This window comes from Oryx dammah, unplaced genomic scaffold, assembly GCF_014754425.2.
Source record: "Oryx dammah isolate SB20612 unplaced genomic scaffold, SCBI_Odam_1.1 HiC_scaffold_9, whole genome shotgun sequence".
NCBI classification, from domain to species: Eukaryota; Metazoa; Chordata; class Mammalia; order Artiodactyla; family Bovidae; genus Oryx; species Oryx dammah.
Genome location: NW_024070193.1, coordinates 30,013,559 through 30,027,878, shown reverse-complemented (window position 1 = coordinate 30,027,878; position 14,320 = coordinate 30,013,559). Strand labels below are relative to the sequence as shown.

Below are 14,320 nucleotides of genomic sequence, written 5' to 3'. Positions count from 1 at the left end.
CTGAAAGGCTCCCTAGCGTCAGTGTTGACATAGCGTCCCATATGTGTCACAATCCTCTCCAGCTAAGGAGCTGAGAGGGTGGGCCTCGTAGGGCTCTAAATTATACCAGCATTTCTGAGTCTATTTCTAGTGGGCGCAGATAGATGGTGAGCTTTGTAAAACTGGAAACTTCTATGTCAGTAACATTGCAGTGGTGATTACAAAATTGTATGCTTTTGTCAAGACTTATGAAATCGTACACATAAAATTGGTGAATTTTGTTGTACATAATTTAAGCCTTATACTGATTTTTAAAATACCTTTAAAAAAAAAAAAAGATGAGTCAAAGTTGAATATAGAAGGGATCTGGGACCTGCGAATGTCAGAGAATTCAGGAAGAGTGGCATGGGAAAGGAAATGGAATGGAAAAGAGCCAGGGAAAGTTGCCTCATCGTTTGGCATTTCTGTGATGGCCAAAAGGTAAGTTTCTACTTTCGGGTCACTTGTAAGCACTGTGGGCACAGAGCTGCCAAGTTTTGTAGTTTAAGGGCTAATAAAATCAGGGTGTGGGTAATAGAGAGGGATTATTTTCAAGGAAAGATCGCTAGGAGGTCTTCCCACCCTTAGTGACTATGTGAACAGGTTCACACTTGAGTGTCTTTCTCCCCCGGTCAGTGTGCCTGCAGTAAAATGCAACTCTGGAGCCACTTTGAGGGTCTTTTCTACGTGCACCCGGAGTGTTTACCACTATACATACAATAGAAGGATAGAGGTGCTGGATTGAAGTACAGGATTGTTTTCATGCAACTTACATGCTGATTCATAGTGTCAATTCCATATGTATTTATTAAACAATAACCATGTGTTACTCCTGTTTTCTACTAAAATACGACATGCAAGACAATTGAAGTCCTTGCCTTCATGGAGTTTATATTCTGATATTTTGTCCCAAACTGAAATGCATGCAGTCAAGATTAATCTGACTGATTTTATCTATTGCCTAAACTTTCCCAGAAAAACCAAACAAAATGTTTCACCGCAGATGGAAGCCGCCAGGAGCCAGATGTGGCCACGAGAAGAATGTCTTCGAGAGCTTGTCATCTGGCTCCAGCTGTGCTAACCTAAGGCCTGGTAGGCAGCCACAAGCCGCATCTGCCAACTGGTGGCCAGACGTGACTGCAGGTTTAAATAATTAGCGGAATCCCTCACCCGGTGGCTGGATCCGCTGTGTGTGTCCTAAGATTACCAGGGCTGTCCAGACCAGGAGCCTTTGTGGTCCCAGGCAGAACCCACAAGGGAACCGAAAATCAGTCCCTTGAGAAAATAGCCGAGGCCTTCTTATCCTGGAACGTGGAGAGGGAGGCAGGGGAAAACCCATTGTCAGCAAGAAAGTAGAAATAAACCAGATGTGGCCCCCACCATGCACATCTTAATTCTGGCCAAGAGCTCCTTCCTGGCCCAGGATCCCTGCCTGGGGCCTGCCCCTGCGGAATAGCAGAGACGGGACTTGGCCTGTGAGGCTGTCTCTTTCCTAATTATTGTGATTTTTAATTGTTGCCTGTTTGTGAGAATCATTTATGATGGCCTGTATTGATTTTACCCAAAAGTGATTTGTTGAAAGTCTTAATTCCTTCCTTTGAAAGCAATTGGATACTTAGAGATGTGCCACGACTTCTCAAATCTAGTGTATCTGCCTGCCCAGATAAGTATGTACATAAATACAATGCTTCAGCCTACCTGCTGTGAAAGATTTTTTATAAAATGTGGCATTCTTGGTTTCATGTAGCAGGCAGTCTCTATTATCATATGGAATAATGGCAATTTAGGTCACTCATTGTCCAGCCAGCTCCTGACACCACTGTAGTTGCTCAGTAAGTATAGAATGAGCTGAAAGAATAAGGAAAGATTGCAATGGGCATGCTGACATTCAAGTACAGTGACTAAAAGCGAGTCAGGTTATCTCAAATAATCAATTAGGGAGACATCCTTCAATGTAGAGCAAAAAGGGGAAAAAAGTGAAATTTAATTGTGATATTTTTAGGGTTCTTTTTTTCAGATGTCTATATCTAGTATCTGATTATCACAGAAAACACGAAATAGTGGAGATGAGGGTTTCTCTGGGCGATTCTTCTGAGCCTAAACCAGTGGATCCAGGTGTGGACATCTTTATCACTGTGAGGTTCTACATGTGTTTTTGAAGAAGGCCTGCACTGAATAAGTAATCACAAAATCATTCAAGTGAGGAAAAATGTTAAGACACTAGTTTATGTGTAAAAACCAACTTTTGTATTCTGAGTGCATTGTGTAAATTTGCCATGCAGGAAACATAAGTGAAGCCATTTGGTTTTGTGGCATTGGTGTGGGCTGGCTAAGGGGGTGGGGGAGAAAGTTGAGGCATTGATAAAGTATGAGGCGAGCCAGATGGTTGCATTACACATCTTTTGTGTTCTTGTTTGCTTCTTAAAGCAGTTGCAGAATTTGGCCCTTGGCGATATTTTTTTCATGCTTGTATGTTCTGCTACGAATTTACTTTTGTCAGAGTCCTTTGAAAGAAAAGCCTTGCTCTTAAAATTTTTTTTTTTTTACTTACATTATAAACTTGTGAAGTCAACAGTATGTTCATAAAAATATTTTTAAGTGTTAAATATGTTAGTAAATAATGAGATTGACTCTTCTTTTTTTCTTAGCAGAGTGACTTCAACCATATTTTAATTCCATTCAGAGATTTTTGCAAAATTAGGAAGGTAGAACTGATGGCAGATGGATGGATGCAGAGAGTACAGCTACACTGCGATTCCAGTAGGAATGAGGTTTATCTGATGAGAGGTTTTAACTTTTTCTCTTGTAGCAGGTTGTCAGGTTGTGGTTTGCCTATTGTATTTTATCTGCAGGTCTGACTCGGTAATATTTAAGTTAAGTGGGAATGCTGTGGAGTTGGTTGGTGGGTTTTTGCCTTCGTGTTTGCTTGGCATTTATTGCAACTGTTTTTCACAGCATCATTGAAATTTATATTTATTTCCTACTGAAAGCAAATTATATTTTGCAGTCACCAGTGGCAAGGAATATTTAAGATGTTCTAAATGTAAGTAAAGGATGATATTTTATCACTGAATGCTTTTAATAAGGAATTGCTTTGGAGCTCTTTTTTCCCATCGTGATGGAATGCTTCAGAATAATTTAATGTCCTTTTCACAGTCCCAGTTTGTCTCTCTCTCTTTTTTTCCTTTTCCTTCTGCTCAAACAAGAGAAGAGCACAAATGTGGGATCCTTGGGCGATGGTGTATTCTCCTGTTGTGCACAAATTTCCAGTTTTTAGTTGGAACCTGTGGTCCCTGATGAGAAAACAGGAAACTTAGAGTCTTAACCTTATTGAAATCTCTGCCTGGTTTAGTCATAAGTCTGAGGCAACTCTTCCAATAATGAAGCCATTGTACGCATCATATCTGATCAGTTCTTGAAATGTTTTAGTAAGTCTATCTTACAACATTATAAGAAGATAATCAGCAGCCTTAGAAGGTCCCCATCTGGACCGTAGAGTTCTTTTACTGAAAGATGTTTTGCCTTTTTGAGATAGCTCTCGCGTTTCATCATCTGTTCCGCCGAGATGAAGTGCATATGAAAAGTCAGTGACTCTGAATCCATCTGTTGTTATTATTTTCCACTGATAATTGGCTTGAACAATGAAATGTCTGTGTCTGCAGCCTTTGAAACTGTACACCCTGTTTATTTTCTGGAGGTCTGACTGCAACTCCTCCCCCGTCCCCCGTTTCCCCTCTTCTTTCTCTCTCAAGCTTCCAGCGAGTGGCACTGGGGTGAGGATGACATCTCTGACTCTGTGCATCGTGTCACTCAGCATCTGAAGCTTGCAGACGGATCTTTGTCGCAGTCCCTACGTCTGTGTTGTTTGCTCAGGGATCCAGCACTGTGGCGGCAAAGAGCTGAGCTGGGGCCACAATGCATGGATCCCTTACCTGGACTGTCGTCTTTATTTCACTGTCCTCATTCAAATATTAATTTCGAGGACAGTATCTAATACCTATGGAATTAGATACTACCTATAATTGTATAATATATTCAGTTGCATCCAGGTTTGCACGATACAGAGCATTAATATTGGATTCCACTAACAGCATTTCCATTAGCTTGCTCAACCAGTATGAGATATAGATGAGCTGGGAAGCATAACTACCCGCCAGAACTGCCAAAACAGTCATTAGAAGCTCCATTGGGATGGACAAAGGCTTTTCTCACAGTGATATACTGATTAAATTTTGTTCTATGGTTTATTTGCATCAAGGTTAGATCACTATCGTCCATGAAAGTGGGTTATCTAACACCTGACTTGGAAGGTCATTTCAAGACAAAACAGGGAATGGAATAGCATCTTTAGTTTCCTTGGGACCCCCTCTTAAAGAACCTGTTTTATTTTGGGGGAGCTTTGGGAATTTTCAGATTTTCTCTTTGTGTTATACTGTAATATATATGTTTAAGACTGGCTTTTTGGAGTGTGACACAATTTTTAAAAAATCTTTTCAGAAATGTTCTCTTCCTTTTGGGGCAGAATGATATAGCTAGGAAACAGCATGGTGTTAGTAAAATAAAACTCACTTTGAAAATAGAAAGCCCTTTGTTGTTTCCCTCAGCTGGCATAATTACGGTGCATCCTCTGAGGCTCTGAAAACTCTGTGGCCTACCCTCCTTTTGGTCCAGTAATAATATAGATACATTCTATAGAACAGCAGTGTTAGATTTGCCCCCAAAGTCATGTGTGGCATTAGAAGGAAGTAGGCGAACATAATCTTATTTATGTCTCAATCGAAATCATTTAATACTGCAAAAGTTATTAAAAAATAATTAAGTTACTAAGACCAACACGTAGCTGGAACATGCAGTCAGAGGTTAGAGGTGAGTGCGAGTTAACTCCATAAGCTGAGAAAATGCAGTAGTGAATTCCTAGCGCCCGCATGTTTTTCCTCATGTTTAAATTCCTCGGTTCTAAGGACAAATTATGTTGAGGTATGGCATATTTTCTGCCGAAATGGAGAAAATTGTTGACTGTAATTATGTTATTTAATTGAAATTATAAGTGGTTGAGGCCACTCAGTTAAAAGCATTCTTTCTAATATATGGGTAATGTTTTTAAATGAGTGGTCATGGATTGATGACATTTGAAAGGCAGACGTTTGGGGTGTATTTTTGGAAGACTCAAATTATTTTTCTTAAATCATTAGTGAACTATAAACAGTGTAAAGGGATACTTTTTCTTTTTTGTTTTTTTCTCTTTAATTAGATATGAATGAATATTATATGTGAGAGTATATATGTGTATATGCCTGTACATATTTGTGTATGTATGTATATATTTTATATATGAAAATATTTATACATAGATGAGACAGATTTTTCTGTAGGTACAGACTCACAAGGATTGGCTTATAATGGGGCAAATCAGAGAAACAAGAGGTGTATTTCTGACCTTAAACTGTGGCTGAAAAATATGTTGATTATTTAAACCTCTCGTTGAATATTAGAGACCTAAATGCAAGCAAGCTACAGTAAAACTCCACTGCTGTGTCTTAAGCCAAGTTCTTTTTGGAGTAGCTGGAGATAAAATAACCCTGTATTCCCCCCACCCGACCCCAGCCCAGCCCCATACCCCGCCCCCCACTGGGGTGAGTTCTTAATTACTAATGAATGCAATTCATTTTAATTGTTATTATAGCAACAGAACATTTAACTGTCTCCTGTTTAGTCCTTGTCCCCTTGGAACAGGCGGTGTCTCCTGTCAGAGAGAGGACAGGTAGAAGGCACAGCGGGCGTCTGATTGAGCCAGTTATTCATTTGCTGAGTGTTTGTGTTTATGCAAAGGGGCCTCTTCCTGCATATTTAATCTAGAGTAAGGCAGTGGCTTTTGTTGTGTTTAGCCCACATACCTTCAGTCCCTGCTCACACTGCCGCCAGCCCTGGAGCCCCGGGAGCCCGCAGGCTTCCCAGCGCCTGCACTTTCTCCCTCACCAACTCTCAACTTTCTTCCGTTGTGTGAAAATTGCCTCTCCGGCCCCTTAAAGCTTCCCTTCCTCACCATGAACGGGTAAGTGTGTGCGAAGCCAAGGCTCATACTTTTGTTTCGTTTTCCAAATGTTGAGAGGCTACTTTGCCGCTTCTCTGATCCTGGTTCCTGGGCCGTTTGTCAGTTGTTGGCGGCATTGAAATAGACAAGTACAGGTGCCTCCTAGGAAATGTGGCTGAAATGTTCGGCTGGCAGAGAGAGGCTCTTGGGAACTAGGGGTTGGGGTGGGGGGAGAAAAAAGGGAGAGAGAGAGAAAGGAGAGAGAGAGAACAGCTTTATTATTCTTTGTCCTAATCCTGTTTTGTAACTATCCTGGAGATAATGCTGCCATTGTTTGCTAAAAGCTTTCAAACAGTGTGCAAGACTGAACTGTAAGAAGGCAGTGAAACTCTGTCTGTATTGTCTATACCCGGACCAGGGTCCTCCCCGAAGGTCTGTGCCGGAATAGGAAGGGTTTTCTTCAGTGGAAATCGAATCGGCTCTTCATTGATATTAATAGCACACTGGAGATGTTGGCCGTGCTGCTCAGAGAGGCGGTTGGGAGGGAAGGAAATCTGATCTTGCTGGGGGGAAGATGACAGCCTCTTGGCCCCACAGTGGAGGAGACATCCATCCAGGCTTAGCCTGCATAATGGCATCCTGGCTTAACTGTTTGCTCTAGGAATTTTAATCTTGAGCTGTTTGTTTTACTATCTGGGGTCTTGCTAGTTTTTGTTCCTGTACTGTCTTTAGAAAGCACGATATTCAGAGTCTCATCCAGTCTTTTTAAAAGTGAATTAAGAAAAAAAAAGAGGCATACACTGTGCCCTTTGATCATTCTGGGGAATGGTGGTAGAAATCATGTGATAATTTCAAAAATAAATTGCCACAGTTAAGAAGGATGAGCCGTCCAAGGGAAGATACGTCCTATGTAAAGATATTTCAGAGACTAGGAATTGTGTCCAGGGTTAGAAAGGAGTCTTCATTGCCAGTTAACTGTTGCCTCTGTCTGAGTAACTCTTTTCAACAGAAGAGTGTGCTGTTCCCCCGCAGGTTGGAAACTGAGAATTTAAATGAAATTTCATCAACCTTATTAAAATATGTAGGGACTTGGATCTTCATAGGTACAAATCAGTCTCGAGACTTAGAAACATTTATTAACAGTGAGGCTGCTGAAGGTTTTTAATAATAAAATTACAAATACCTTATCTAATTGTAAGTATATGACTTTTATGCTCTGTTTTTAAGGGGAAAAATACTTTTTTTAAATGAGGAAAAGTAACTCCGTCAGAGCACCTTCTGTGATTAGCGCTATTGTATTCTTAAATTTTGATTGATAGAGATAATAGTTTTCACTTAAAAATACAGACAGGTACTTTAACTTTCCATGACAATAGCTATTTGCATTTCTTTTATCTTTTTGTTTAACATTTGTGGGGGTTGGGACGGATTTGATTATTAACTCTTATTGCACACACTCAAGGTAAATCTAAAACAAAGGCTTTGTTAGAGCTTCAAAGAGAAAACAGCAAATATTGTTTTTAGGTTTCAACATTTAAAGCCTGCTAGAGGATACCTATAACATATTTTCACATGACCATGACCAGGGTTTTACTTTCCTTGAAGGTAAGAGAGTGGTTTTTTCTAAATGAGATGGGCCAGCGTGGAGTTGCTGGGGGGCTGCCAGCCTGAAGTCATTTCACGGGCAAGCCTCGCCAGGTCTGCCTGCGCCATTGCGCCATGTGGCTTACTTCATATAGACTATTTTAGATTTTTCTTATGAGAAGGGACCCAAAAGTCAGTGCCTCTGATTTAGCTGAGGGTCCCAGATGGTGGGAAGAAAGGAAGCAAAATGTTCCTCGCAGCAGTAGGAAGGGACAGTGGATAGTGATGGAGCCACTGTGGTAGATTTCTTGGACAGAGAGAAGAAGAAAGGACGTGGTCCTTGTAAACCAGCAAACCTGGGTGATGGCCAAGGTCGCCCCCGGAGATCTCTGCTACACAGGAGTTTTCCTTTTCTTTCTTTTCCAATTTTCTTTCTTCCTTTTCCCTCTTGGTTTACTCTCCCTGTTTTGCTCCCTTCTTTTCTTCCTTCATTTCTCACTTTTCTTTCTCTCTTTCTTTCTGTAAATGTGACTCAGCATTTGAAATATTTAAAGCAGGAGGGGGGTAAAGAAACACTTTGAGGTTGTTTTCTAAGTGGATATTTTCTTGTCTCGAATGCAAAAAAGTGAAGTGACCCTCGCGTTATCGTTTTTCAGCTAGTCGAGTTGGTACTGAGATAGCTGTGTTATTCTAGGACATCTTTGAAAAGCAAGACAGAAAAGCCCACATGAGTTAAGATTTACGGGTTAAAGAGACCAGTAATCTCTTGGAAATAGGCCCCTTGAGACTTTCTGTTTTCTCAAATGAAGTATATGTCATTTCATGGGCATATCTGGAAGGATGGAAGGTTTGAAACATGCTCTGGACTTCAAGAGGAGGTTTCTCTAACCAGAGATGAAACTCCTAACTGCTACCTTTGTAATGGGGCAGGAGCTGGTGTTCCCTATCCCTGCATCTCAGGGACACTGGCACACAGTAGGTTCTCAACTGGCAGTCACTGGATTGAAGGTTGAAATGAAATACGGTGGCTGTCTTTCACAGTCTCTTGTATACTTGTACAAAATAAATACAATGCTGAAATCCTGATGCATATCATTTGCTTGAGCTTCCATGAAAGAAGAAGGAGAAATATTTTTAATGGGAAAGCATAGAGCATGTGTTGTTCACTTAGCTTCCTGTGAAATACCTGCAACTCTGTTCCAACGAGGCTCTACCAATTGGCAAAATCACATTTGTTAACATAGGGGTCAGATATACTCATATAAATTATGAAATTGAAGCACTGTATTAAAAAGGGGTCTACAGAGTAAAATTCCTAATGGAGAATAGGGGGGAATTGGGGAGGTAGAGGAGGAAGAAGGTGCATTAGTTTTCTAACCTAGCAATCTCAGCTGAAAAGTCATGTCTTGGTCAAGGTCTTTATGGTCATCAAACAACTTTAGGTAAATACATTACCGCATACAATAGTTAAGAAACCACACTTTGAACAGTTTCTGGTGTCACAGGATCTTGCCTGTATGGAGAATGACATGGAAAAAAAAAAAATTTCTATTTACTGTATTCCTGGTTCACTTTTAAAAACCTAAAATTAATAGGGAACTTGAGAAAGAAGGGAAAAGAAAAAAATGAAATTTATTTTTCTGACTCTTTTTTGAGAGATGACAAGTGGGCTGGAGGGCAATATTTTTCTTTTATCTCTTTTTTTTTTAACTTAAAAGCATTACTTAATAATTTTATTTTAGTTTTGGTGCTTGTGCTATTGGTAAACATGCAAATACGTATTTGATATATTTAATGAGGCATAGTGTTTTGCTTTGTTTTGTTTTTTTAATAGCAGTTTTGGAAATGGAAGTTTTATGTTTTTGAAAAAATGAAACGCAGACTTTTTTCCTAGTTGTTGATTTCCGATTCTTCTAGGCTAGTAATGATACAGACTCAGACCCTAGTACTACTCCCTAATTTTCTTGTCTGTTATATTGACATATTTCATTTAATTTAGCATGATGGCAAACAGCTGTTGAACTATTAATCTTTTCTCAGCAAAGCTGGAAAAAATATCTTTTAGATTACTTTGCTAATGTATACTAAAAACGAAAATCAACAGAAATAAATTAATGCATGGTCAAATGTACAATGCATATTAAAATTTTTGGAACTTCAAAATGGAGGAAAGTAGGGTTTGTATTCCACTCCCAGTTTTTTGTGTCTAAGTAAAAATTAAATGTAGCCAAATTTATATTCCTTTAGTGATTACAAGATGGAGGGTCAACTATATGATATTGTTCTTATTAACTTTTGTTTCCTCTGGGGGAACGTTACAGATCTGTGAGGGGGAGCCAGCTTCTGCTTCTGCTCTGAGTTCACTTACCTATCTGTGTAGATAAGCAAGTGGAGAAGCAGACTCAGTACTTACCTGGGAATGTTCTGCAGGTTTGAATACAACACTCGAGATAACTTTATTCAAAGTAGGCATTTTCAGCAGTTTTTAAAATTAAATTTTAATAAGGTACAGTTATTTACCAGGCCTATATAATCTTTGCAGTGCAATCTTATCTGCATTGCAAAGTCTGATACTAGAGACTCAACTGCCAAACATGCAAAAATAGATGCAACTCAGTAGACAAACACGAAAATTAGTTTAGAGTGCACACGTTGGAGAACATCTCAAGTAAAAGGGAAGGAGAAGGGCATTCTTGCCGTGAATTGAGTAGGGTCTGCCAGAGTTCACTTACTTTCCATTTAAGATCAGATGAGTGGTGGAGGTGGAAGTTGCTCTTGTGAGAGATGGTCTCCTTGCCTCTTGTCTAATGAGCTCTTCTTATTGGCGTGGGGCGGGGCTGCTCTGTAGATCACAGCATTACCTCAAGGACCGGACCATCACTGCTTTCTCTCTCTTTTTTTAAATCACCGTTTGCCCTCTAACCAAGTTCTCATCCCTGGAGAAACCAATCCCTGGTGACACACCTCAGCAGTAAAGCACACGATTTTCATTTTCAATTTGAATTGTTTTGTGTCAAAACAAAAAGATTTGGGGCAGGTTGCAAAATAGTAATTTCAAGTACCAGAGCTTAGGGTTTTCCCCCACCCAAATGGTGCACATTTATGGTGAAAACCTCCAATTTCCTCTTACAGTAAACATGAAAATTATGATTTCACTCAGAGCCTGCATTTTTTCCCAATCTTAATGGCAAGAATCTGCATACACTTGCTTGTGGAAATGTCATAAATTGGCCTCCGATCAATTCCTCAAAGATAGTACACACCAGAGTACCACTTTCAAATTTTTAGCCCTAGTGAAATAGGATTTAACTCTTCTCAATGATGTTTGCCTTTCCACATTCAGGGCCAACAGCCGAGCGATGAGCAGAGATATATTCTGTATAAAATTTAAACTACTTCATTACATATTGTTCTGAAGAGTAAGCAAAAGGATATTAACATTTCAGTAAAAGAATGGTATGACTTCACCATCTTAACAAAAATTATATGAGCATTTGGTCAATTGATGTGGAATGAATCCTGTACCCTGTTGGTAACTTGATCTAAATTAATAAACAAATGTTTTTCTTTTCACTTGTGCCATATGTTGATCTCAGCTACACGGGCAGAAAGAGGCAGCTTGTAATGTTTCTTAAAGGATTATACACTGTTTTGCATAAGGGAGTATGCAGATGCAGGAGTTAGATGTCTTCTGTGCTTTCTCTGTGTTTTAGGAACCTTGATTTGAATTGTTTATTTCATCTGACATGAACCATTTTTATTGAACTGGGTAGATCTGGTAGATATATTGTAAGTGGAAAACATTGTGAGAAGAGCTTTCACCCACTGATGACCCCCCAAACCCCTCCCCAAGCTGAAAATTGTGGTGCTTTTATTCATTTTGAAAGGTCCAGAGTGGCATAAAGCATCTTGTCTATAAGAACTAACTCACTTGCAAGGGTGGGTGGGTGGCGGGGGGAGGGTCTGTTTTAATGAAATTAGAGATGTTGTGAATGTTAACCAAACAGAGACAGGTTCAAGTAGCAGTCTGGTTTCCCAAAGCAAAGGCCTACGATTCACAGGTTATTCCACATGAAATAAATGGATAGACAACAAGATCAGAAAGAGTTCGTAAGCAAAATGTGAAATGTTTCCCCTTGACTTTCCCAACATCCAAGTTGTTATTGTCTTGAAGAGCTCAAAAGCACATGGTTCCGGTAAGTGGAGGTCTTGGCACTGATTTTTATTAACTCTTTTGCCATTAAATAAAATTGAGTTCTTTTGTTGTTCATCTTGCCTCTCTCCCAGGCAAATAGGTGGTTGCTGCTTTGTCTTGACATACAGATTTTCGATATTCTCTTTTGTTTTCAGGGTAAGAAGTGACCTTTTGAGGTGACTGTAACAGAAGATTGCTTTGCAGAAGCCACAAAAGGTAAATGCAGATATAATTAGTGGAATTACGTTAAGGACTCTATCTACTGCCTTCTCGGCATCTTAATTCAGTTCTTTGCAGATCTCCTAATTATCAAATTTGCATGTGTTTATTTGTGTAAGTACATATGTAGCGTATTTTTGGAGGCCTTTAAAGAAAAGATTGTTCTTAAGAAATGGTTCACAGAGTCACATTTTCCCCTGTAAATATTATCAAACTTTTCCCCTGTTTGTGGGAGTTAACCTCTTTTTTTTTTTTTTTTTTTTGGTAGTTGACTTGGTAGTTTTGAAGTTAGGGAGGAATATTCACATCACAAAAGTGGTGATTCATAAAATGAACATGTTGCAAATAGGAGTGACGCTTGTCAGGGTTCTGTGCTGAAGTGGTGTCGTCCGATGGGTGTTCATCTGGCGGCTCGATAATCACCTTCTTTCAGAAATTAATAGTCAGGCACCATAGCAACGCGTCGTGTCGATGTGACTGCTGTGTGGCGTGGGCCATGTCCCTGTGATGTCAGTGCTCAGCTGCCTTGTTCTCTTGACCTTACTTGAAAATCAAATGAGTACTTGATTTTAAAATTAGAAGTTTTCAGAGAGACTAATGTAGGTTGATGAATTAAAGCTAAATTAAATTTTCTCAAACTCACTTTTGGGAGCAGTGGTAAAAAACAAACAAACAAACAAAAAAACCCACTCTGGTTAAACTGGTTATGGAGGCTACATATTTGTTTTTGTTTTTTTTTTTTTCTTGATACCCAAAGTATCTCCCCATTGAAGGCAGGAGTCACCTCACTCAAGTTCATGTTGCAGGTCATTTTTAAGTCTCATGTTTCTTAAGGAGCAAGCGTCTTCATTTTATTTTTGAATCTAGGCATTTTCATTTGAGTAGATTTGTGTCAATTTTAAAACAGGTTACCTGCCAGCCTGGTTGCGCAAAGCCTTTGTTTAGATCTTACCAACTTAAAGTTTATGAATTTGTAAGATACAGACTTCTTTACTCTTTAGTTGAGCAAGGTTTTTTGTGAAACTTTCATAATGTGAAGATTCTTAGATCAGTCTTATTTTTAATCTTACTCAGGGCTTGGGGGTTCTAGAAGGTATTATCAAAGTAGGAATTTATTTTTCTAGTTGCATTCTGGCACATTTCATTTGGACTGAAAAGTCCAACCAGCTTGCCTCACTTCACCATCTTTGTTGTTTAAACTGTGTGGGAAGCTCCTAATTGTCCTCCAAGGAGGTTATAGTACCTTTCAGATGTCCCAGCATGGGAAGGGGTGATTCCAACCGGTAATTAAGGTTATCAAGTCATACCTAGAGTGCTTTTCGGCAAAGCACTTCCCAGCTTCCCAATCTTCATCTGTTTCAGGGATCTGCAACTTTTTTCTGCAAAGGGTCATCCAGCCACCGTTTCCTGTTGTGTGGACTGTGCCTTGGCGGCTGAGTTGTATGTACACTGTGTACTGTCTCTGTGACCCCTACAAGATCTTAGTCCAGAGTGTTGCTTGTTCAAATCCATGCCAGGTGCTGAACTCATTTCATGCTGGTAGCAAAAGTTTCTCATGAAACTAAAGATTAAAGCTGAAAAAGTGGTTGAAAATAGAAAATATTTACCTTGAGAGTTGAGTTATCCCTACAGCTCCAAAAATGCACTTAATTAGTAGGTTTTCATTGTTTTATTCAAATTTATGTATTCAGATAAATTTACAACATATCTGTAAGCATAAATTATTTTTTTCCTGACTTATGTGTTTATGATGAACATGCTTACACCCATAACCTGAAAATGTTTGAATTTGGATAGAATAATTTTTCCCAATTTCATGATATTGTTAAAGATAATGTGAGTCAAGGGCATGTTTGGGGGAAAAGAAAGTTTCCAGGAATGTGTCATTACTGCTGACTAAGAGAGGCAGCCCATAAGGAGAAAAAAATGCTTCTTTGTAAGTACTGTCAAGAACATGGTGTATTATGGTATATGCTATCCTGCAAGTCAGGAACCCCTTGGCAAATTTCAGGACCATAGAAAAATTTTGTCCTTCTGTTGTCTTCTTTCATAAAACAAAAGAAACTGAATAACACATTCATCTAATTATTCTTTTTGTCTTGACAGCTTGGATCTCAGAGTGACAATTTTTGCTTAATGTTAGTAGTTTTTTTCCTAACAACTTCAAGTTTTTGTTGTTGATACTTTTTTTTAAGTCAATTTCATTTTTCCTGCTCCAAATTAACATTTGATTATTTAACTGTTTTTCTTCAACAGTATAAGTTTGGTTTATG

At 39.2% G+C, this 14,320-nt stretch overlaps 1 protein-coding gene across 6 annotated transcripts in view; it reads left to right on the top strand.

The window, feature by feature from the left end:
• The window catches only part of FOXP1 (forkhead box P1), a 622,522-nt gene that overhangs the window by 273,189 nt on the left and 335,013 nt on the right, over nt 1–14,320 (top strand). For 5 of the 6 annotated variants that reach the window (XM_040247247.1, XM_040247245.1, XM_040247242.1 and 2 more), the window contains exon 5: nt 11,984–12,044. The gene's annotated coding sequence lies outside the window, so the exon portion shown is untranslated. Of the gene's footprint in view, nt 1–5,788; nt 6,071–11,983; nt 12,045–14,320 lie in introns of those variants that run through there. The other variant, XM_040247244.1, reaches the window with a different exon arrangement.